The sequence below is a fragment of the Symphalangus syndactylus genome, chromosome 3 (genome assembly GCF_028878055.3).
Source record: "Symphalangus syndactylus isolate Jambi chromosome 3, NHGRI_mSymSyn1-v2.1_pri, whole genome shotgun sequence".
Lineage (NCBI taxonomy): Eukaryota > Metazoa > Chordata > Mammalia > Primates > Hylobatidae > Symphalangus > Symphalangus syndactylus.
Window position 1 is genome coordinate 58,841,427 of NC_072425.2, and position 22,760 is coordinate 58,864,186.

A 22,760-nucleotide genomic window follows, 5' to 3' on the forward strand; every position below is an offset into this window, starting at 1 on the left:
TAGAGCTGTGGGCAAAGAGCCTATCTCTTCAGGGAACGTAAGCAGGTAGAGATGTTTGCTGGGGCTCTGGAAATTGAGTGAGCAGAGCCACATAAGTGAGTGCTCAGTGACAGTTGACCTTTGGCTGTTTCCCAGAATATTTCTACCTGTTGTGAAAACCAGTGATTGGTGCTTGGAGAATGACTGTTGCCATGGATACTTGGTTGTTCTAAGCGGTCCCACGAGCTAACCGTTTGTAGGAACAGGTCTTCTCCTGCCCCAGCCATGTGGCTCTGCTGCCCTGCCCACCTGGTCACACCTGATTATCAGAGCATAAGCAGCTGATGAAACTGGGCCAATGCATCAGTTCCTGGGTGTCTCCTGACTTTGCACTAGTGACAACGTTTGGCCAGTGTCTCTCTTCAGTGCTGAAGTGGTCAGAGAGAAAGCCCAGAAGCTGATGTCAGTCACCTTCTATGGAAAAAGCCTGCCACAGCAAGAAGGATGCACATACAGAGGGAGAGCTTACCTGGCTTCGTGGGGCCAGATCCTAGTCCTCCTGGGACCCAGGCACATTTTCTTGTCTTACTTTTTTTTTTTTCTTTTGTTTTATTATACTTTAAGTTCTGGGATACATGAGCAGAACGTGCAGGTTTGTTACATATGTATACACGTGCCATGGTGGTTTGCTGCACCCATCAACCCATTATCTACATTAGGTATTTCTCCTAATGCTATCCGTCCATTAACCCCCCACCCGACAGGCCATGGTGTATGATGTTCCCCTCCCTGTGTCCATGTGTTCTCATTGTTAAACTCCCACTTATGAGTGAGAACATGTGGTGTTTGGTTTTCTGTTCCTGTGTTAGTTTGCTGAGAATGATGGTTTCCAGCTTCATCCATGTCCCTGCAAAGGACACAAATTCATCCTTTTTTATGGCTGCATAGTATTCCATGGTGTATATGTGCCACATTTTCTTTATCCAGTCTATCATTGATGGGCATTTGGGTTGGTTCCAAGTCTTTGCTATTGTGAATAGTGCTGCAATAAACATATGAGTGCATGTGTCTTTATAGTAGAATGATTTATAATCCTTTGGGTATATACCCATTGATGGGATTGCTGGGTCACATGGTATTTCTGGTTCTAGATCCTTGAGGAATCACCACACTGTCTTCCACAGTGGTTGAACTAATTAACACTCCCACCAACAGTGTAAAAGTGTTCCTATTTCTCCACATCCTCTCCAGCACCTGTTGATTCCTGACTTTTTAATGATTGCCATTCTAACTAGAGTGAGATGGCATCTCACTGTGGTTTTGATTTGCATTTCTCTAATGACGAGTGATGATGAGCTTTTTTCTATATGTTTGTTGGCTGCATAAATGTCTTTTTTTGAAAAGTGTCTGTTCATATCCTTTGCCCACTTTTTGATGGGGTTGTTTGTTTTTGTAAATTTGTTTATATTCTTTATAAATTTGTTTATAGTCTTGCCCACTTTTTGATGGGGTTCTTTGTTTTTGTAAATTTGTTTAAGTTCCTTTTAGATTCTGGATATTAGCCCTCTGTCAGATGGATAGCTTGCAAAATTTTTCTCCTGTTCTTTAGTTTGCCTGATGATATCCTTGGGAGGGGATCACTGTGATGATAGTTTGTTTTGCTGTGCAGAAGCTCTTTAGTTTAGTTAAATCCCATTTGTCAATTTTGGCTTTTGTTGCCATTGCTTTTGGTGTTTTAGTCATGAAGTCTTTGTCCATGCCTATATCCTGAATGGTATTGCCTAGGTTTTCTTCTAGGGTTTTTATGGTTTAAAATCTTACATTTAAGTCTTTAGTCCATCTCGAGTTAATTTTTGTATAAGGTGTAAGGAAGGGGTCCAGTTTCAGTTTTCTGCACATGGCTAGCCAGTTTTCCAGCACCATTTATTAAATAGAGGCTCCTTTCCCCATTGCTAGTTTTTGCCATCTTTGTCAAAAATCGGATGGTTGTAGATGTGTGGTGTTATTTCTGAGGCCTCTGTTCTGCTCCATTGGTCTATATATCTGTTTTGGTACCACTACCATGCTGTTTTGGTCACTATAGCCTTGTGGTATAGTTTGAAATCAGGTAGCATCATGACTCCAGCTTTGTTCTTTTTGCTTAGGCTTTGCTTGGCTATACAAGCTCTTTTTTGGTTCCATATGAAATTTAAGGTAGTTTTTTCTAATTCTGTGAAGAAAGTCAACGATAGCTTGATGGGGATAGCATTGAATCTATAAATTACTTTGGGCAGTATGGCCATTTTCAAGATATTGATTCTTCCTATCCACAAGCATGAAATGTCTTTCCATTTGTTTGTGTCCTCTCTTATTTCCTTGAGCAGTGGTTTGTAGTTCTCCTTGAAGATGTCTTTCACATCCCTTGTAAGTTGTATTCCTAGGTATTTTATTCTGTTTGTAGCAACTGTGAATGGGAGTTCACTCATGATTTGCTTCTATGTTTGTCTATTATTGGTGTATAGAAATGCTTGTGATTTTGGACATTGATTTTGTATCCTGAGACTTTGCTTATCAGCTTAAGGAGATTTTGGGCTGAGACAATGGGGTTCTCTAAATATACAATCATGTCATCTGCAAACAGAGACAATTTGACTTCTTCTCTTCCTATTTGAATACCCTTTATTTCTTTCTCTTGCCTGATTGCCCTGGCAGAAACTTCCAATACTATGTTGAATAGGGTGGTGAGAGAGGGCATCCTCGTGTGATGCCAGTTTTCAAAGGGAATGCTTCCAGCTTTTGCCCATTCAGTATAATATTGGCTGTGGGTTTGTCATGAATAGCTCTTATGATTTTGAGATATATTCCATCAATACCTAGTTTATTGAGAGTTTTTAGCATGATGGGGTGTGGAATTTTATTGAAGGTCTTTTCTGCATCTATTGAGATAATCATGTGGTTTTTGTCATTGGTTCTGTTTATGTGATGGATTACATTTATTGATTTGCGTATGTGGAACAAGCCTTGCATCCCAGGGATGTAGCCGATCTGATCATGTTGGATAAGCTTGTTGATGTGCTGTTGGATTTGGTTTGCCAGTATTTTATTGAGGATTTTTGCATCAATGTTCATCAGGGATATTGGCCTGAAATTTTCTTTTTTTGTTGTGTCTCTTCTGGGTTTTGTTATCAGGATGATGCTGTCCCCATAAAATGAGTTAGGGAAGAGTCCCTCTTTTTCTATTGTTTGGAATAGATTCAGAAGGAATGGTACCAGCTCCTCTTTGTACCTCTGGTAGAATTTGGCTGTGAATCCTTCTGGTCCTGGGCTTTTTTAGTTGGTAGGCTATTAATTACTGCCTCAATTTCAGAACTTGTTATTGGTCTATTCAGGGATTCAATTTCTTTCTGGTTTAGTCTTGGGAGGGTGTATGTGTCCAGGAATTTATCAATATTTTTCTAGATTTTCTAGTTTATTTGCATAGAGCTGTTTATAGTATCCCCTGATGGTAGTTTGTATTTCTGTGGGATCAGTGGTGATATCCCTTTTATCATTTTTTATTGTGTCTATTTGATGCTTCTCACTTTTCTTCTTTAGTCTGGCTAGCGGTCCATCTATTTTGTTAATCTTTTCAAAAAAGCAGCTCCTGGATTCATTGATTTATTTCAAGGCTTTTTCATGTCTTTATCTCCTTTAGTTCTACTCTGATTGTAGATATTTCTTGTCTTCTGCTAGCTTTTGAATTTGTTTGCTCTTGCTTCTCTAGTTCTTTTAATTGTGATGTTAGGGTGTCGATTTTAGATCTTCTCTGCTTTCTCCTGTGGGCATTTAGTGCTATAAACTTCCCTCTAAACACTGCTTTAGCTGTGTCCCAGAGATTCTGGTATGTTGCATTCTTATCGGTTTCAAAGAGCTTATTTATTTCTGCCTTAATTTCGTTATTTACCCAGTAGCCATTCAGGTGCAGGTTGTTCAGTTTCTATATTGTTGTGTGGTTTCGAGTAAGTTTCTTAATGCTGAGTTCTAATTTTATTGCACTGTGATCTGAGAGACTGTTTGTTATGATTTCTGTTCTTTTGCATTTGCTGAAGAGTGTTTTACTTCCAATTGTGTGGTCAATTTTAGAATAAGTGTGATGTGGTGCTAAGAAAAATGTATATTCTGTTGATTTGGGGTGCAGAGTTCTGTATCTGTTAGGTAGGCTTGGTCCAGAGCTGAGTTCAAGTCCTGAATATCTTTGTTAATTTTCTGTCTTGCTGATCTGTCTAATATTGATAGTGGGGTGTTGAAGACTCCCACTACTATTGTATGGGAGTCTAATTCTCTTTGTAGGACTCTAAGAACTTGCTTTATGAGTCTGGATGCTCCTGTGTTGGGTGCATACATGTTTAGGATAGTTAGCTCTTCTTGTTGCATGGAATCATTTTCCATTATGTAATGCCCTTTTTCTCTTTTGATGTGTGTTGGTTTAAAGCCTGTTTTATCAGAGACTAGGATTGTAACCCTGCTTTTTTTTTGCTTTCCATTTGCTTGGTAAATATTCTTCCATGCCTTTATTTTGAGCCTATGTGTGTCTTTGCACATGAGATGGGTCTCTTGGATACAACACAGCGATGGATTTTGACTCTTTATCCAATTTGCCAGTCTGTGTCTTTTAATTGGGGGATGTAGCCCATTTACATTTAAGGTTAATATTGTTATGTGTGAATTTGATTCTGTCAATATTATGCTAGCTGGTTATTTTGCCTGTTAGTTGATGCAGTTTCTTCATAGTGTCGATGGTCTTTACAATTTGGTATGTTTTTGCAGTGGCTGGTGCCGGTTGTTCCTTTCCATGTTTAGTGCTTCCTGCAGGAGCTCTTGTAAGGCAGGCCTGCTGGTGACAAAATCTCTCAACATTTTCTTGTCTGTAAAAGATTTTATTTCTCCTTTGCTTATGAAGCTTAGTTCGGCTGGATGTGAAATTCTGGGTTGAAAATTCTTTTCTTTAAGAATGTTGGATATTGGCCCCCACTCTCTTCTGGCTTGTAGAGTTTCTGCAGAGAGACCTGCTGTTAGTCTGATGGGCTTCCCTTTGTGGGTAACTTGACCTTTCTCTCTGGCTGCCCTTAACATTTTTTCCTTTATTTCAACCTTGGTGAATCTGACAATTATGTGTCTTGGGGTTGCTCTTCTCGAGGAGTATCTTTGTGGTGTTCTCTGTATTTCCTGAATTTGAATGTTGGCCTGTCTTGCTAGGTTGGGGAAGTTCTCCTGGATAATATCCTGAAGAGTGTTTTCCAACTTGGTTCCATTCTCCCCATCACTTTCAGTACACCAATCAAACATTGTTTTGGTCTTTTCTCACAGTCTCATATTTCTTGGAGGCTTTGTTCATTCATTTTCATTCTTTTTTCTCTAATCTTGTCTTCATGCTTTATTTCATTAAGTTGATCTTTAATCTCTGATATCCTTTCTTCCACTTGATTGATTCAGCTATTGATACTTGGGTATGCTTCACGAAGTTCTTGTGTTGTGTTTTTCAGCACCTCCAGGTCATTTATGTTCTTCGTTAAACTGGTTATTCTAGTTAGCAATTCCTCTAACCTTTTTTCAAGGTTCTTAGCTTCCTTGCATTGGGTTAGAACATGCTCCTTTAGCTCAGAGGAGTTTGTTATTACCCACCTTCTGAATCCTTCTTTTGTCAATTCATCAAACTCATTCTGTGTCTAGTTTTGTTCCCTTGCTGGCAAGAAGTTGTGATCCTTTGGAGAAGAGGCGTTCTGATTTTTGGCATTTTCAGCCTTTTTGCTCTGGTTTTTCCTTATCTTCGTGGATTTATCTACTTTTGGTCTTTGATGCTGGTGACCTTCAGATGGGGTTTTTGTGTGGATGTGCTTTCTGTTGATGTTGATGCTATTCCTTTCTGTTTGTTAGTTTCCCTTCTAACAGTCCGGCCCCTCTGCTGCAGGTCTGCTGGAGTTTGTTGGAGGTCTACTCCAGTCCCTGTTTGTCTGGGTATCACCAGCAGAGGCTGCAGAACAGCAAAGATTGCTGCCTGTTCGCTCCTCTGGACGCTTCATCCCAGAGGGACATCTGCCAGATGCCAGCTGGAGCTCTCCTGTATGAGGTGTCTGTCAGTCCCTGCTGGGAGGTGTCTCCCTGTCAGGAGGCACAGGTTTCAGGGACCCATTTGAGGAGGCAGTCTGTCTCTTAGCAGAGCTCAAGCACTGTGCTGGGAGATCCACTGCTCTTTTCAGAGCTGACAGACAGGAATGTTTAAGTTTGCTGAAGCTACGCCCACAGCCACCCCTTCCTCCAGGTGCTCTGTCCCAGGGAGATGGGAGTTTTATCTATAAGCCCCTGAATGGGGCTGCTGCTTTTCTTTCAGAGATGCCCTGCCTAGAGAGGGGGAATCTAGAGAGGCAGTCTGGTTACAGTGGCTTTGTGGTGTTCCGGTAGGCTCTGCCCAGTTTGGACTTCCTGGTGGCTTTGTTTACACTGTGAGAGGAAAACTGCCTACTCAAGCCTTAGTAATGGCAGACACCCCTGCCCCCATCAAGCTTAAGTGTCCCAGGTTGACTTCAGACTGCTGTGCCTCCATTGAGAATTTCAGACCAGTGGATCTTAGCTTGTTGGGCTTCATGGGGATGGGATCCACTGAGCTAGACCACTTGGATCCCTGGCTTCAGCCCCCTTTCCAGGGGAGTGAGTGGTTCTGTCTTGCTGGCGTTCCAGGCGCCACTGGGATATGAAAAAAAATTCCTGTAGGTAGCTCGCTGTCTGCCCAAATGGCCGCCCAGTCTTGTGGTTGAAACCCAGGGCCGTGGTGGCATAGGCACCAGAGGGAATCTCCTGGTCTGCGGGCTGTGAAGACTGTGGGAAAAGCATAGTATCTGGGCCAGAATGCACCGTTCCACATGGCACAGTTCCTCATGGTTTCCCTTGGCTAGGGGAGGGAGTTCCCCGTCTCCTTGTGCTTCCCAGGTGAGACGACGCCCCACCCTGCTTTGGCTTGCCCTCTGCGAGCTGCACCCACTGTCTAACCAGTTCCAATGAGATGAGCCGGTACCTCAGTTGGAGATGCAGAAATCACCCACCTTCTGCATTGATCTCACTGGGAGCTGCAGACCAGAGCTGTTCCTATTCGGCCATCTTGCCAGCCACTCCTCTTGTCTTACATTTCCTTTAACACTCTAGTAAGTCTCTTTTTGGCCTAGTTCCTTGTTTTGTTTGGGTTGGGTTTCTGGCTGTTGTCAGCCCTGAGCTTTGAGCTGGTGGTGTCTTCTCATGAGAAATTGAGAAGGACCATAGTAGGAGGTCAGCTCTTTGAGGGTAAGGGTGGGGTTCTAACTACTCTGTTACATTCCCATAACATGGCTGTGTGTTCCACTAAAGTGAGGTGGTGTTTTTTTGGGTGGCACAGTCCAAGGTCCTCAGAATAGCTCAGGCCACGGAGAAACTTCCTGGTGCCGTGTAGTTGAACCAAGACTTGGAGATGACCTCATTTGTGTCACCTGGCAAAAAGGATTGTGAAAGCAGAGTCAAAGTATGAAAGATATGGGTGGAGACTGCTGGTCACTCCCTAGTTTGCACTTCACCTTCTTCTAGAACCCCTGACTTTAAGCTGGGAACATCGTTGCCCATTATGAAGACTTCATTTTCCAGTCTCCCATATTGCTAAGCTGGTCATGTTACTATGTTCCGGTCCATGGGATATGAACAGAATTGTTGTATGGAAGCTCCTAAAAGCATTCTTTGAAAGGCAGGAAGCTTGCACTCTCCACCGTCCCCACGTCCTTGCCTTTGTTCCTTCTCCATTGTACCTGCTGGAATGCAGTTGGGAGAGCCAGTGCTCTAGCTGCTGTTGGTGGACCATGAGGTTGAGCCCAGGCCATGAATGTGTCAGAGTGGTGCTGTCTACCTCTGGAATGTTACTTGATAGAGAAACCCATTTTAATTTCATTTTAGCCGTTGGTTTTGCAGGTTTCTATTGCAGCCATACCTAATTTTAACTGATAGCAGACACTGAGAAGATAACACTCTCCTGCTTCCAGAGGCTATGGGCATTCCATGGGAGCTGTAGTAGGGGAAGAGTGTAAAGGTAATATTCTTCTATGGATGTGTCTTTGGCTTTTAAAGATTATTAACTCTGGACAACAGGTGGATTACGGTCATGGATTAAACAAAACATTCTCTATTCTTCTCACTCACTTCCTGCTTTTAGAGGGCAACTGGATGAACTTTTCAGATATTTGAATAGCTTTGGTGATTTCATTGACTCAGTGCCCTTAACATACACGGCCATAGTCCATGCTGCTTGGCTTCAGTTTTAATGACCATGACTCATTTTAAAAAGGGAAAGCTCTTTAGAAAAGAGCCTTCCCAAACTGCCCAGGCTTCCTTATAAGTGAGTCAACACAGAAAGGGCTCAGTCCATCAAAATAATGTACAACCCTAATAAAATGCAGTGAAAACAAACACTGTAAAATTCCACAAATGAAAGATATTATTGTTGTTATTATTATAATAATGACAGGGCATTCCTGTTCTTTTTAATGTCTACTATGGGGTTACTGATAACATCACTCAACCTGAAAATGGGTGATTTGATTTTTAAATGAAGGGTGCTTTTCTCCCAAAGCTGGTTTGGCTCAGTTCCTCAGATAGTCCAGCTGTGTGCAACAAACTTTACAGTTTGCCAAAGACATGTTCCCTTCGTCTTTGTTACTTTTGTTTAATCCGCACAGCAATCTTTAATCACAAAAGAACGGAGGTTCAGAAAGCTTAAGAACCCTGTTCCAAGTCCTGTGGCTGAGACGTCCGGGATTCCATCCAGACTTTGAATCTGGGAATGTCAGGGAAGGAAGGAGAGGGATGGAGAAGACCTTGCGAATTTCCCTGGGGTTGGGCACTTGTGCAGCCCACCTTGGATGATGGATTCAGTCCATCGGGTGCTGGGGAACGAGAAGGAGCCCATTTCAGTCTGAAGCTGTGCTTGTGCCTTGCTTGCCTGGACACACCCTCCCTTGTCAGGGTCGCAGTCCTGACCCACCTCCGACATCCTGGCACATCTGTAGAACTTGCAGGAACAGCCCCTTCAAGCAGCTGAAGTGCAGCCACCTCTTAGCGGATGGTGGTTAATAATAGGCTTTGTTCTCTAGGTTCTTCTATTTTCAGCTACCGAATACAATTTATAAAGAGAAAAAATACACACCACCATCCCCCCACCCCTTATCAGATCTCTTATAATTATAGAATAAGGTGCCTGCGAACTCCCAGGGAGCTGGTTTCCATGGCAATGACAAGCTATTATATTCTAAAGGCCAAGCTAGAACTCCACCCCCTCATCCTCGCCACTGCTGTGCGTCTTGTTATTGCAGTGTTCCAAAATAAACTTGCTGCCTAATCGTAAATCCCATATAATTAGAGATGAGCTAATCGTTACCCTGCTACCTTTGTGCGGCCCACTCATCATGCTAGCAGTTTCTAGAACAGCGATGCTGACGGACTGTTTGATGTCAGAATAGACCTTCCTCCTCCAGGAACTGGGTGCAGCATCAATCCATGTATGGCTCAGGACCCTTTCACCGGAAAAGGCCTGACTTATGGGACCTGCCCAGGGTGCTTTGGCAAATGAGAGGGGCTGCTCAGGTAGTGACTGACCATGAGATCTGTGGCTCTCTCCAGCTCTCCATTAAGGATGGGCAGAGAAATCTCCCTGGAATCACATAGAGCTCTCCCTCTCACACTTTACAGTTACCTGTTGGGAGCAGCATCAGGGCAGCAGATGTGACACTGGGAGGAAAGGCATTTTTCACCTCCCTTCTTCTCATTTCTTTTTTACTTATTTATTTTTTTGAGACAGAGTCTCACTCTGTTGCCCAGGCTGGAGTGCAGTGGCACAATCTTGGCTCACTGCAACCTCCTCTTCTAGGGACCAAGTGATTCTCCTGCCTCAGCTTCTCGAGTAGCTGGGATTACAGGCACTGGCCACCACGCCTGGCGAATTTTTTTGTATTTTCAGTAGAGATGGCATTTCACCATGTTGGCCAGGCTGGTCTCGAACTCCCGACCTCGTGATTTGCCCACCTCGGCCTCCCAAAGTGCTGGGATTACAGGCGTGAGCCACCGCACCCAGCCTCTTCCTCCCATTTCTTGCTCTGCCTCCTGCTCCTCCTCTGTAGACTGGAGGTGGGTTTTAGCACATGTTGTGTCTGGCTTGTGTAGTTTTCATCCACGAGGGATCATTGTCTTGTTTTCAGCAGGTGGAGACCCCAGCAGGCTTGCATTCAGTGCAGGGGTCCTTAGGAAATCCATCCTCCTGGAAACAGATGATCTGTGAAAAAGGGAACAGGATAATTTCAGATAAGTGTTGGAGGGAAACCCAAATGGGGTGATGTTTAGAATGTGTTTGGCGTGTGAGGGGCTTGCTTCCTCTAATATCTGAGCAGAGACCTGGAAGACGAAAAGGCTGATTATAGCTTACCTGTTCAGGGGTCCAATTTGCTTCATTTCACTGAAATGCCCCTCATGCACAACCAGGTTTGCAATGGGATTTTAATGGTGCCCTGGCTCTGGTTAATTTCATCTGTGCTGGGTCCCTTCCCCTGGCTCCCCCAGGTCCACTCTGGGCCATTCTTCTTCTGGGTCTCTACCTCAGACCTTTAGAAGCACCAGCGGGTCTCTGCTGTCTGCTTGGTCTTAGCTGGTGCAAGGCACTAGCAGGAGACTGGAGAGTGGTGGAAAGTGGCAACCAGTCAGCTTATGCCTTGACTTGGCTCACTTCCTGCGGGCTCTCTGTGGAGTGGCTGCTGCCCTCTACAAAGGCCATGGGGGCTACCAGGTGGCCCTCTCTAGAGACCTACCCTCTCTGAGTCCTGGTACTCGCTCTCTCCCCTTGTCCCTTTAGGCTTAGGGGGGACAGCAGCTTCTGACTGTTGCTAGCCCAAGGACGCTTCGCCATCCCGTGTGGGTGTGGTTTCGTTCCGCCTGCTATCACTCCTGCAGGCAGTGCCTTTATTAAACCCTGCGCTCATCCCAGGTCGAGTGCGCTCTCCTCTTCCTTCCCAGGCCCTGTCTGAGTCAGTTTCCCTCCCCCACCGACATCAGCTTTCTCTGTGTCTTTTCTCTCACTGTGCACCCTCTTTGCTTTCCTTTCTTCCCTCCGCCTCATTTAATCCTACTCATTCAACGTCCAGCTTCAGTCTCATGTCCTCTCACCCACTTCCTGTCTCCACACTCCTGCTTTCCTAAGAATCAGCCCCCTATAGCTTAGCAGTCATTTCCCTGTTATCCTGTAGGTTCCTGTCTGTTGATTTAATTTCCCCAGTTAGACTTTAACCTACTGCAAGGACGGGGACTACAACAAGGTGCTCTTCTGTCTGTGATTCAAGAAGCGCTGGGGGCACCTTACCTGCTGGAGAAGGTCTCCCTCATTGGCCGTGTGTCTACTGCTGTCTGGGCCCAGTCTCAGACTGCAAGGGTTGCCAGGCTGTGAATATCAGGACAGGGGAACACATTTAGCTGTTTCATCTAGGTGTCCTGATGGGTGGGATCTTGGCAAAATAGCACTACATGGGGATCATATTTTTTTTCCTATTTTCTAAGTCATGCTAGGTAATTCCAAAGACCTTGTTCACTTTCCTCCTCAGAATAGTAATGGTAACAAAAGCATAAAAGCTGTTTAGGAAAACATGGCAGATCCTGTCCACACAGAAAGGAGCAATTAATAGAGAGGAGAATGGGGGACCTGGAAATCCCCATAATGAGTTTGTTTAGGAACTAGATACTAAGTGCAACAGGGGCGTGAAAGTGAATAAATGCTTCCCCAAGAGATCCTAGTAACCAGCAGTGGGATCACAGCAAGGGCCAACATCGTAGATTTTTAGACTCTTTAGAATCCCAGGAGACATAAATCAAATAAGCAGATTTGTTGCTTCTTTCAACTGAGAAAAAAACGTGGTTGATTTTTTAAAGTGCTGCTAGAGAATAATGTATTGAAAAAGCAAGAATCAGAGTGTTGCCCAGGAGATGAAAATCAGGGGAGGAAAAACAAAAGGCAAAACCCCCAAAATTCAACCAGATCAACAAGGAGTATAGCTTCCCAACATGCAAATCCAGACCGATTTTTAAAAATTAATCGGCACAATTGTCTGTTAATTGTACCTTTGCCAGTTGATTACGGTATTTCTTAAACAACATCCCACTACTAAGCAGCTTTGCAACACTTGGTCCTCTTCTGATACCTGTTCTGTGCTTAGGATATCAAAAGCGAAGTGGGATTAATTCTGGCCTCTGGCAGCTGGAGTAATTTAAGGCTTCACTGGAGTGGGACAGGTCACCACAGGTTGAGCTATAAAAGCTGCCTCCAGTGTAACTTTGCTTGGGGTAACACACTGCAAAGTGCTTGAATGTTTTTTTTTATTGAGATTAAAAATGATCTCTTGCTGATATTTTCATTTATTACAGGTAGGCAATTTGTTAGGTGGGCTTTCAGAGGAGAAGATGTTGTTCTGATAATGTTTCTGGATTTACTTCCATGTGGTGGCGAAGAGGAAGGCAGAACTGATTTGGGACCTTCCTGATAGGGTGCAGCAACTCTCCCACTTCAGAGCAGACCAGCACTCGGTTTTGGCCTCCAGAGTCTCCCCTGTGCCAACAAAGGTCCTTGGGCGGGCAGCCATATCCAGCAGCCATGGAAGGAGCCATCAGGAGCAGAACGTGGGCCAGCAAAGGATGGTGCACAGTGGGCTGGTGGTCTTAGCCAAAATGGTGCTTATGTCTCAAAACTCTAGTGTTTCCACTGGAGGGGGTTGGAGCAGAGGAAGAGGTAAAAATGGCGAATGGTGTGGGTCAGCCTCAGACAATCAGAGAGCTGATGGGACATCGTCTCTGGGGTTTGCTGGAAGGACTTGGAGTTGGGGTACGTTATGAGTTGGCTGAGGCCCATGTTAGCAGATGGGGCAGGAGCCAGAGAAATATGGGTGGCAGAGTTAGGATCTTAGAATGGGGAGACAACTTGGGATAGTGGGGCAGCGTGGGATGTGGTAATAATGAGTTTCATTTTGCTTGTTGATTTTGAAGTCACTTGAACATCCAAGTGACATGTTCTTTGTGTTCTTCATCAGGATGGGGATGGTTGAATATTTGGAGTTTTAAAATGACATAATTCCTTTGAAAGGGGAGCTGTTTAAACACTAATCAGCCCTTTACACATTAGTATAAATAAAAAGTCTGCAAGTAAGTTTTGATAGAAAGGGAAAAATAAGGAGCCATTGTCAATGCTGATGGGAAAGTGATTATCGCAGGGGAAGAAATTCAGCCACAGCAAGAGCCTGAGGGGTCCACAGCCGGCCACATGATACAGCCTGGGCCTGCCCTGTGGTGTCTTCTCTCCATCAGATCTATCCCTAATTTCATTTCCAAGCTGATGAGGAAACAAATCTACCCAAATCTATCTCCCTTAGACTCTTATATATCACTAGAGTTCTTATTCCTTTTGTTTAAATATGTGATTTCTTACATTGTATTTTTATTTTCTTTATTGAGGTATGCTTTACATATCATAAACTTTACCCATTTTAAGTGTACAACTCAATGATTTTTGGTAACTTTATTGAATTGTACAGGCATTACCACAATCCAGTTTTAGAACATTTTTATTACCTCAGTAAGATCCCTCATACCGCCCCCCCGCCACTTTTTTTTTGTTTAAGACAGAGCCTTGCTCTGTCACCCATGCTAGAGTGCAGTGGTGCAATCTCAGCTCACTGCAACCTCTGCCTTCCGAGTTCAAGCAATTCATCTGCCTCAGCCTCCCGAGTAGCTGGGACTACAAGCACGCGCCACCAAGCCCAGCTAATTTTTATATTTTTAGTAGAGAGAAGGTTTCACCATGTTGGCCAGGCTGGGCTCGAACTCCTGCCCTCGTGATCTGCCCGCCTTGGCCTCCCAAAGTGCTGAGATTACAGGCGTGAGCCACCGCGCCCAGCCCCTCATACCCTTTTAATGTTCATCGTCATTCCTGGCAGTACCTCTGTTGTGCAAAGTGGGATTACAAGACATGTTCCAGTTTCTTCAGAGAGGTGAGTATTGGAGAAGATTGTCCTTGAGTTCTGGCACTGGGAGGCTATGGGTCCTAATCCCAGCTCTACTTAGTATTAGTGAGTTTATTCAATCACTCTGGACTTGAGTTGTTCGCTTGAAAAATGTGATCAATAATATCTACCCTGCAGGGTTGTTCAGATGATTAGAGATAAGGTATGTGAAGAACCTGCCACATAGTTCAGTGAAATTATGAAATTATTTCATTACAAATACACAGATGCTTGTAAACAATAGGAATTGATTGGATGCAGAGACTGAATTTTGAGGTCTATTATTTTACTATTTTGTAATTTAATCAGTGGAATGGGGTAGGAAGAAGGAGAAAATACAATTTATTTGTAATAGATATTGGCTGCTTTAAAAAAATCAAATGCATTTAAAAAACAATTCCTTTTGATTTACACTGCTCAATTTTTCCCTCTTAAAACTACACAGAGATTTTCTTTCCAAAGAGCTTTTCCAAATGGCTTGACTCCCCTGACCTCCCCCCACCTCAACCCTGTCTTCTACAGTTTTTTTCTTGCTTTCTTCTGAAATAGATTTGAAAAAATAAGACCCTGACTGCAGCTTTTCAGAGCCCGGTAGTGATTTTCTCTTCTGGTATGAAATTTAAGACCCATAAAATGCAGTTGCCATTTCCTGTGGATGTTCCGCTTCTGTGTTCCGATTTCATATTTATTGCCACATGAGTCAAGATCACAATAAGTTGCTGCATTGCCCTGTGTTATTGATGTAGTGCCACCCGTTTACATGGGGGAGTTCAGCTGCTGGCCGGGTGCCTGTTGCTAAGTACCTGAAAAACTAAACGTGGCCACTAGGGGGTGCCGCTCTCCCAGAGTCCTGACCCGGGTCCCCATTTGGGAAGGGAGACAGAGCACCGGGAAGGGCTGCTCCAGCGCCCTCCATCTTCCTCCCGAGGGACCCCGCAGGTGAGGGGCACCATAGGCCCAAGCTCTTCCACCTTAGCCAATCCCCACGCTGGGGCAGCTTCCAAGTGGCCAGGGAATGAATGGGAGTTCTCTGCCACTTTGAATTGTGGGATCCCTCCATGGCTTCTTCTGGGGAAAGGCGTTTTAATCGGCTGTGCCAGAATCACTAAACGGTGCTTGCTAAAGATATAGATCCTTGAATTTCATTCTCTAGACAAAGTGAACCAGAATCTCTGACTATGAGGTCCAGAAATCTCCATTCCCGACACTTGTTCCAGATGACCTCAGTGCACACCAAAGTTAGGACCCCGAAAAGGCAGGCCATTTCTGAAAATGCTCCTTTTATCAGCTGCTCCCTTCTAAACCCTTCTAAACTCTTTAAACCAAATCCAAAACCAACCAGAGGTCTTCGGAGTCACTGGAATATACCCTCCCCAGAGGTCTCTAAGTTCACCGTGAACCAATCTGTGGGGAGAGTAATGCCTCCATCTCTGCCAGCCAATGTTCCGGGACCCTCAAGGACTACTTTGAATTTCAGAAGTGGAACTTCAGAAAAGCAGTGTTGAAAGAATCACTGATGTTAATTAAAAGATGTAAATAATCTCTTTTAAAGAAATGGACTTGGCCGGGCGCAGTGGCTCACGCCTGTAATCCCAGCACTTTGGGAGGCCGAGGCGGGTGGATCACGAGGTCAGGAGATGGAGAACATCCCGGCTAACACGGTGAAACCCCGTCTCTACTAAAAATAGAAAAAAAATTAGCCGGGCATGGTGGTAGGTGCCTGTAGTCCCAGCTACTCGGGAGGCTGAGGCAGGAGAATGGTGGGAACCCAGAAGGCGGAGCTTGCAGTGAGCTGAGATCGCGCCACCTGCACTCCAGCCTGGGCGACAGAGCGAGACACTATGTCAAAAAACAAAACAAAACAAAAAACAAAAACAACTTTGTGTTGGTTTCCTAGCGCTGCTGTAACAAATGCTGGCAAACTGGGTGGCCTAGAACAACAGACATTCGTTCTGTTGCAGTTGTGGAGGCCGAAAGTTGGAAATCAAGGTGTCGGTGGGACCATGCTCTCTTGAAGGCACTGGGAAAGAGTCTGCCTCACGCTTTTCTCTTAGCTTCTGGGGTTGCCCGCAATCTTGGCCTTCCTTGGTTCATGGCCGCATTTCTCTAATCTCTGCCTCCGTTGACACATGGCATTCTTCTCCAGGGTGTCATTTTCTTCTTCTCTTTTTGTAACACAGTCATAATGACCCTGATGGCTCACCCTAATGACTCATCTTAGCACCATTACATCTGCAAAGACCTTATTTCCAAATAAGGTGGGTGGCATATATTCTTGGGGGACAGCATTGAAGCCATAATAGCCCTATCATTTCCTACAAGTGATCTATCATCCTTTTGAGTCTCCAAACCCACTGAGTAGCAAGGAAAAAATAAATTTAGTCCAGTCCAATAAACTCAGCCCAATCCAATAATTTAAATAGCCTATTCATTCTCTACAGGCATGACTCAGATACATGCTCAGTCTTTCTTATTTCCTCCCCCTTTTCTTTAAATCTCCACAAAATGAGAGCTAGAGGTTTAGGGGGCTGGGTTTCTATGACTTCATGGTTGTAGAGGAAGGGGCTGACTCACTCTGTCCTTGGATCCTGGCTGGTCTCTGCTGCAGGATGACAGCCCCAGTTTGTTCTGGAAATTATTTCCACTGGAGAAAGACTGGTCCAATTTAACATTTTGGGATTATATGCTAGTGTCTTCCTCTGGAGTCCCCCAGGATCTTGGCCATCAGTCCCTGAAATTTAGAAATCATTTTTTCATCTCAAAGACTGGCGTTCAGGTTATTATTTTATTAAAGGAACCAGAGAAATCAGCTTTGAGGTGCAACATTGGTCAATGACCTCTTTGTTTCTGGTAGCAGTCAACCTTCCCTCCTGGAGGAAATGACCCTCATGGTGTAGTTTTCTCTTCGCATGAAAACGAGATACCAGGGCGAATAAAAACCATGTGGTCTATTAGTTAGCTTCTGCTGTGTAACAAACTATCTCAGAGCTCAATGGCTTAAGCAGAGAGTGGCAAACTGTGGCCTGCAGTATGTTTTTGTAGGACCCATAAGCTGAGAATGGTTTTACATGTTTAAAGCGTTTAGAAAACAAAGTAAGATATGCAACAGAGACCATAACAAATATTTAGTAAGTCTAAAATATTTACTGTTTGGCCCTTGATAGAAAAAGCTTGATTACCCTGGCTTAAAACAAAAAGCATTTCTTATTGCACCCAAGTCTCTGGGTTCTTCAGCTCCTGGATGGTCTCCTTCATGCATCTGAGGCTAGCTGTGGGTCAGGCAGGCAGCTTGGCTGATCTTGGCTGACTTTTCTCACATGTTTAGAGGTTGTTGGCTGTAGGTTGATCTAGGATGGCCTTGGCTGAGGCAAATGAGCTCTTGTCTCTGAGCTCTCTCATCCTCCCCCAGGCTAGCCCAGGCTTGTTAACACAGTGGAGGCAGCATTCCAAAAGAGAGCAGAAATGAGCAAGATCTCTGAGGTCAGACTTGGATTTGACACACCTTCATTTTGCCACATTGTATTGGCCAGAGATCCCAGCCCCGATCTCAGGGTGGGGAAATAGACTCCATCTCTTGATAGGATGAGCAGCAAAGTCACATGATAAAGAATGTGGGTGTGGAGAGTGGTGAAGAATTGAGGTCATTTTTAGTATCAGTCTGCCTCATATGGGTAATTTTCTAAACATTATCCCAGTAGCAAAAAAGAGAATTTCATTTATTAATATTTCCTCCAAATATTCCTTATGATCTTAAAACCCACATATGTAGAAGCAATTTTGATGTGATTTAGAGCACATTAGGAACTTTTGTGCCTTTTTAGGTTCTAAAACCCTAGGGTTAAGATTTTAAAAATTTTACACTAGGGCTGTTTTCTTTTTCCTTCAGTAACTTTTCTCTTCCCATTTCCAGATTTCCCCACCTGAAGACATGTTAGTTTTATTTTGTCAGTTTTTAAATTAACAATAGTTACTGTATTTTCCTGTCCCTTCAGTTTATAACTTCTGAAATCTGAGGTGGTTTAGGGAGTCCTTGAGAGGTGACCCCCAATACACACCTACCACCTCCCCCATGAAGTTTCTGTTGGCATCTCTTAGGAAATTTGTTTTTTTTAACTTCCACATTGGTGCCTAGGAGGACCATCTCAAATTTTATCCCAGCCAACTTCAAGATGAGTTTGCCACCAAACTTCCCTTCACCCAGTCTCCAAATCCTGTGATTCATCTTTCCCTTTGTTGGGAGCCCCATGACTTTTGCTTGGTGCTGTTTTAAGAGAGGGAAATGAAAACAAACCACAAAGATCCAAATCATTGACTCTTGGAGCCTGAAAGAATGTCCAGCGTTTCTCTGATACATTGCACTCTATTGTCTTTAAGAAGTGACTGGCCAACCTCTTCCTGGCTGTCTCCCATGTCAAGGAGCTCACTACATATGAAAGGAGACAGTTTGACCGATGTAGATTCTGCGTATAGCTCCAAGATACCCTAAGAAATATCCATGCCATGGTAGCCACAGATTTTTACAGCATGACTTAGGGGCCAGCATCCAGTTGTCAAAACAAGAAAACCAAGCAAATTCAGGGCCTGCTGAGGGACTGGTGGCTGGCTCCCACTCGAAAACTGCTGTGCCCTTGGGCCTTCTTTCCAAATTCCATTTGTAAAAATCAAGCCCTTTTCAAAGCTCTAAAAACAAGACCTGGAATGTAAATTCCTTGGTGGTTTTCTTAAAGGGTTGGTGGCTAGTGGAAGGAAGTGGGTATGCAGAGGAGAGACACCTATGTTTGTTTAGCCTCCTGTATTCTGTTGTAGGGGGCAGGAGGGAGAGGCTGGGGCTGGGGGAAGGAGAAAGCTTTATTCATTGAAAACAGGCCTGTGAACATGGAGTGGGCTACCCAAAGTTGTGTGGGGCCTGGTGGGTGTGAAAAATTTTTTTCAGGGTGGGTATATGTAACAAATTGCATATTACCAATCCAACTTGCCGATGTCCAATCTCCTCTTCCTAGGAACAGGACCCCATTTTGTTGGGGGAAGCTCCGAGCCTAGCTAAGCATGATCGCTGTCTCAGGCTCCCTCACAGCTGATGGTGGCCGTGTAATACAGCTTAGGCTGATGAGATGTGAGAGGACATCTCCTGGGAATTTGGGGGAAAGCTTTTGCTTTCCTCTTACAGGTTCTGCCCCCCTTTCCTTTCCTCTTACTTCTGCCTGTCATGTGAATGTGAGGCCAGGGGATGCAGCGTTTCCGTCTCTATGGCAACTGCAAAACAACAAGCATGGATGGAAGTCCACACCCTTGGGATTTATCCTCTGGGAAGCTGCACCAGCTCGGGACTGCATTCCTGGGCTTCTGTTGCGTGAAAAACAAACCCCCAGTGTTTAAGAAACATTGGTTGAGTTTTTCTGTTACTTTTGGCCCAGCATAGTTCTTACTGATTGTCCTAGTCTGTTTTGTGCTGCTATAACAGACTGAGACTGGGTAATTTTTAATAAGTAGAAATTTATTTGCTCACCATTCTGGAGGCTGAGAAGTTTGATATCAAGGTGCTGGTATCTGGCGAGGGTCTTCTTGTCTCATGGCAGAAGGCGGTAGAGCAAAGAGAGAGAGAGCTGCTCTAAAACGCCTTTTAATTGAGGCATTAAACCATTAAACCCACACTGAAGGTGGAACCCTCATGGCCTAATCACTTCTTTTTTTTTTTTTTTTTGAGATGGAATCTTGCTCTGTGATCTCTGCTCACTGCAACCTCCACCTCCCAGGTTCAAGCAGTTCTCCTGCCTCAGCCTCCTGAGTAGTTGGGACTACAGGCACACACTGCCATGCCTGGCTAATTTTTTGTATTTTAGTAGAGATGGGGTTTCACCGTGTTGCCCAGGCTAGTCGTGAACTCCAGAGCTCAGGCAATCTGCCTACCTTGGCCTCCCAAAGTGCTAGGATTACAGGCGTAAGCCACCGCGCCCGGCCCTAATCACTTCTTAAAGAGCCCACCTCCCCTTACTCTTACGTTGCAATTAAATTTCAGCATGAGTTTTGGAGGGGTCAAATATTCAAACCATAACACTGATATAGAGCACACACTATGCACATGGCTTCTGTTTTATTTTTCTTTCTGAGATAGGGTCTCACTGTGTTGCCCAGGCTGGAGTGCAGTGGTGCAATCATAGATCACTGCAGCCTCAAACTCCAAGGCTGATCCTCCCCACTCAGCCTCCTATGTAGCTGGGACTAGAGACAAGTGCCACAACATCCAGCTATTTTTTGTTGTTGCTCTTGTAGAGACAGCATCTTTGTATGTTGCCCAGGCTGGTCTCAAATTCCTGGGCTCAAGTGATTCTCCCACCTTGCCTCCCAAAGTGCTGGGATTATAGACGTGAGCCACTGAATCTGACCCAATGTTGCTTCTTGAATGCTCTTGCCTCTTAGCTTGATACCTGAGACTAAGGTGTTAACATCAGGCCTGGGTGACTTGAGAGGCAGACTTTTTCCCCCAGTGTTGTTCTGTGGAAATGGCAGTTAAAACAAATGAGGGATGCTGTGTCTGTGAAGTCTCTGACCTGGGAGACTTCATCCGGGCTGGATGAGCTCTGAGTTGGCATGTGGGCCTGGGGCCTGCTGATCAGCATGGTATGAAAGATTGGTGGGAAATTGGGGTGGTCTGTGCTGCTCTGTGTCGGATGACCACCACCCCTTGGCTCTCATCCACACCAGCTGTTCATGTCCCATGTGGGTGAGGAGGTAAAAGAAGCTGCATCCTTGGGTAGCTGCTGGGCTTCTCATGAGCTGGGAATGCTACATCTGCTGTATCTCCAGTTCTGTGGCCTTCCATAAGGCTAAGTCAACATGGGAGAAGAAGAAAGCTTATTTGCATCTTGTGAGCCTGCTTGCCAGCTCAGACCCTTAACAACTTCTGTGCCAGACCCAAAAGATTTTATCCACACTACTTAGCAACATTTTATTCCCCCATCTGCAATAATTATTTTCTTACCCGTGTATATGGTCTCTTTGTGTTGCCTCAAATATGTATATATTTTATATACATATACATTATGGGTTCAGATGTAAATAATTTCTATAAATACAACTAAAAAGCTTTTCTCATCAATGGCAATGGCTGCCTCTTAAAACCTCAAATGCTATTCTCCAGGAGGAGTTGATGGTCACCCTCTCTGCAGTGGGCTGAGAGGTAGCTCTGAGGAATGAAAAGAGCATGGGCTTTGAAACCAGGGAAACCTGAAGTGAAATCTAGATGCTACCACTAGGCCGTGAGGTCTTGGGGGCATTTGTTTACCTTCCTGAGCTTCAGTTCCCTTATTTGTATATTGGGAATAAGTCTCTATGCAGAATACATGAGATAATATAGATATGATGTCAAACCTCATCCTGACCCAGGCCCAGCTACAGCCTCCCCGCATAGTTAGTTTCCTTCCTTCTTTTGAGCCTGTAACAACAGCAATAACAACATCTGTGTCATGCCTTTCTGCTTACAATGCAGTGGGGGTTAAGTGCATGGACTCTGAAGTCAGACCACCGGGTTCGAATCCTTGTTCTGCACTCTGGGAGCTGAGTGACTCTGGGCAATTGCTTGACCTTCTTCATGGCTCATTGGCTTTGTAGATGGGCATGGTAACAGGGATGCTTCAGAGGGTTGTTGTGAAGGTTACAGCAGGTGAAGGTAGAGTGGTTTGCATAGTATCTGGCACATGATTAGGACTCAGGTTTTGTCCCCTGGTGAGTAGCACCCATGGTTGGCAGAGCTGGGGCTCGAAGCCAGGCCTCCAGGCATGGAGCTGTTTCTATGCTCGGCACCATGCTTGGCACTAGGAATATGAAGCAAGACTGAGACGCAGCTTCTGCTAATGATTTTGAGGAGCTCAGGATCTGCAATGGGTGTTCAGGAAATAAGAATATTGAGGTAGATTTGTAGTTCTTTAAACAGCCACCCTTCTCCCCCATCCACTTGGATTTTACTCTCCCTAAGAGCAGGGAAGGTGTCCCTGAACCTGAGTAGGTGGCTGCCTATGGCCAGGTGGTAGAAGCCAGAGGCAAATCCCTCAGATCCGACTTGCTGTTTTCCATCTCTGTCACATCCATTGTGTTCTTGTGAGGTTCTTTCCCTCACAGATTTATGTAACTTATCACCACAGTCACGTCTGTGTGTTTTGTTGATGCCATTTAAATTCTGTTACTATTTAATACCAAGAACATCTAAAAAGAACATTTTGAGGGACTTGAAAAATCCAATTGGTCTCTTGGTAATTTGATTTGTAGGAAATAGGAGAAGATAGTATTCTGAATAGAGTGCTTTTAAATGAATCATCATTGCTTTCTTGTACAGGCAATGGATGGGCTGAGATTGGGAGCCCTGTTAATCTTTCATTAGGTGGGAGATGCAGTCTGTGCTGGTTAGGAAAGGCTCAGCTGTGTGGCAGAAAATCCAAAATAACAGTGGCTTAAGCAAGATGGATTCTGTTTGTTTTTCAGGGGAAAGAAGTGTAGAGGAGAGAGTTCGTAGCTGACAGGTGGCTTTGCAGAATCCCCAGGAGCCAGTCTCCTTCCCTGTCCTTTTTCTGCCATCCTTAGAACATGGTTTCCTCCTTATGGGCCAATAAGCCACCCAAATGTCACCATATATCTGCACCACAACTGCAAGAAGGAGGGGGTGATGAGAGCATTCCTCTTTCAAGGCATTTCCCAGGAGTCCCACATCACATGTGTGCTTTCATACTATTGGCC